Below are 3,372 nucleotides of genomic sequence, written 5' to 3' on the forward strand. Positions count from 1 at the left end.
GAGGAAGAAGAAGAAGAAGAAGAAGAAGAAGAAGAAGAAGAAGAAGAAGAAGAAAAGAAGATAGCGCTCAAAAGTTTCCTGACTTGTTACATACAGGAATCAAAAAGAGGAAAAGTTAGTCAGAGGAAGGCGAAGTATCACGGCTTCCCTGCTGTAGATCACAGCCTGCAGATTCCAGGCATAGTTGATTTCTGTTTAGTTCTGCAGTACTTCATTCACTGTACTAAATGCCAGAAACTGTCCTGGAAATAGTACAGCAAGAAAGTGTTGATTCTTTGGTGCAGATGGGGCTGTGTGTTTCAACTGAAGACACTTCTAAAGGAACCAAGGTATCAAATTTATCTTCAAAGTATCTTCTCCTTGTCTCTCTCCAGCACTCAGAACAGCAACAAAGGCTTTAGTGCATAGTCAGCACCGCGGACAGCGGCAAAATTGGAACCATTTTCACTGTTGTTTTTTTTCTTCTTAAAAAGTTTATTTTATTTATTTATTTATTTATTTATTTATTTATTTTGCGGAACCGGGGATTGAACTCAGACCCTTGCACTTGCAGGGAAGCACTTACTCCACGGAGCCATCTCCCCAGCTCCTAAAAAGTTTATTTTAAAGAGAGCATAGTGATAATTGATATGACATTAGAAACGATACTCAATTTTTCTAACTTTTCTCCTTTTTCTCATCTTTTTTGTTTAATCCTTAAGTTCCATTTCTTTCCTTTTTTTGTCATTTTCACCGTTGGCAGCAACTCTGGGGCCTAGCCAGGAGCTCGACCTGTGAGTGTGTGACGTAAGCAACTGGGCAAGCTCCCTGACAGCAGAGCTAAGTGCCTGGTTCATAGAGAAAGACCACCTGAAGATCAGGGTACATATCATGCAGGACATACTAAATGTTCCAGATGTGCACACCATAAAAAATTTTCCATCATGGTCTTCAGCTCCCCTGTCTCACGTTCATTAACAGAAATACCAGTTCTGGTTTTGCTTGAAGACTACAGTGCATTCTCAATAGGGGACAAAAGGGGCTGGGGAGATAGCTCTGCAGTCTAAGCGCCTGCCTTGCAAGCACACAGATCTGGGGTTGATCCCCGGTACCACATGCCATGCTGGCCATGGAACCCCAGGTGTGTGCTGCCAGCCACTGAAACTGGGTGTGGTGGTGCAGGCCTGTAGTCCCAGCACTGGAGAGGCTGAGACAGGAGGATCACTATGAGTCTAGCGGTGCAGTGAGACCCTATGCCAACTAACTACAAAATTTTAAAGTTTTTTTAAATAGAAGACAGAAGTCTTCAGACAGGTGACTAATGATGAAATATATAGTTCTTTTAGTTCATGATGGGTGTGTCACAGAAAGTACTGTACTAGAGGTTTCCACTCTCACTACAAATTGAGGTATATTTTTCAAAATTATGAGTTGTGCTTGTTGTCTTGGCTACGGTTGCCCCTAAAATTAGACCCTGTGATGTTTAAATTTATGTGTCAACTTGAAGGGGCCATAGATTGCCTACATATTTGGTCAGATATTATTCTACATATCCCTATGAAGGTGTTTTTAGCTTAGATTAACATTAAATTGGTAGATTACATAAAACAGGTTGTTCTTTATTATGTTGGGTGAACCTCATCTAATCAATTAAGGCCTGAATAAGATAAAATGTTGACCTTCTCTCTAGGAAGAGAGATTATCCAATCTAACAATATTTGAACTGGGACATGCGCTATTCATGCTTGATAAACTTTGAGTAGGAACAGTGATTTGCATAATCCTATATATACTCTGCAAGTTCTGTTTCCATGGAGAACCCTAATACCTCTGACAAAGGGATTCAGCTCTAGGTGACTTATTTGAGAAATGATTTCAGGAAACATACAGGAGCATGAGAAAATGAAATGAGGGGGGTAAAAATAGTGCATGAAGTAGCAGAATACACAGTGGACTCTTGGTGATCAGTTCTTCAGGAAGTGTGGAAATCAACTCAGAACTGTCCTATAGGCTGGGAGGCTGGAGAATTAGCTTATTCCTTTCTCTGGTGTCACAAGTTGCTTCTGGGCACTAATTACCCTTTAAATTGTTCTCATGGATATTCCATCAAGTCCCCCTGATAATGCAGTGGCCACATAGGCTAAGAACAGGCACTTGTGGTGAGAAGCCACCATTGCACTGGAAATTGATTATGATTGGTGCAGGTGAACTTGGGTGTGGGCTTAGGGAATATGGAGCAAGGTATCAATGATGCCTGCCACAATTAGGAAATAACAAATCTTATACAATCAGAATTTCGTAACTTAGAAAATCTGTCTAAGCAGGACTTCCAGGAAGGTGATGGAGTAGTTGACAGGAACAAATCAACTTCCCAAGATTCAGAATCCAGATCCTGGAAAGTAATAACTGGGGGAAGAAAAAGGGGAGGGCTATAGATTCCCAGGATCCAGGAAGGATCTGAAGCAAAAATTGGAGCCCACTGAGAAAGTGAAGAGACAGAGCACAACGCAGAGAGGAGGGGAAAAATTGCACTTTCTGCCTAGCTCCTAGATCATGGTGCAAGAGAGTAAAAATTGAATTTACAGAGAAACAGTGAGGGTGAGTGACTCTAGAAGCTCCATAAGAAATGCACCCAAGGAACAGAAAAGTGGACAGTAGGTGCTACTACAGCCCCTTGTGAGTGACTCCAGCCCAAGTGACTGCCATGTTCCCAGACAGGCTGTTTGGCTGTGTGTCATTTTAAGGAGAGGTCGGCTGAAATCAGAACTCAGAACAGCCTAAGATTGGTTTCATCTGAAGGCCCTCAGTGTTGAAATCCCACAGTGACAGGGTGAGGGACAACTATGGGAGCTGTCCAGAGCCAGGAAGCCAAGGTCAAGCCAACAAGAGACACTCAGGATGTTAGGCTGAACGACTCTGGCCCAAGCCCACATGCTGAGGCCAGAATCAGCCTGAACTTCTGCGGATATGGAAGCACCAGGAACAAATCAACTTCCCAAGATTCAGAATCCAGATCCTGGAAAGTAATAAATGGGGGAAGTAATAACTAGTGGGATATGGAACCCACCCTAGCTGTGAGCTTGCTGGGATTACCCAGTATGGATCTGAGTTCTGTCTGCAACATTTGTCTACCAGTGACAGCAGAGACATGCTCTTTACTGGACACTACCACAAAAGTATAGAACCCAAAAAACGACCGTAGACTGGAAATCACAGAGAAATCTTTTTTCTTAATAAGTTGATCTTTCTTTTTTTTCATGAGTGAACACTGTTTTTAGTTTTGTTCTTTTTTTTTTTTAATTTTATTTATTTATTTGTGTGTGTGTGTGTGTGTGTGTGTGTGTGGCCAGCTCAGTCCACCAGGGGGCGGGGCTGGCTGGCATGTGGTGCTGG

The sequence above is a fragment of the Octodon degus genome, unplaced genomic scaffold (genome assembly GCF_000260255.1).
Source record: "Octodon degus isolate 3935 unplaced genomic scaffold, OctDeg1.0 scaffold00085, whole genome shotgun sequence".
Lineage (NCBI taxonomy): Eukaryota > Metazoa > Chordata > Mammalia > Rodentia > Octodontidae > Octodon > Octodon degus.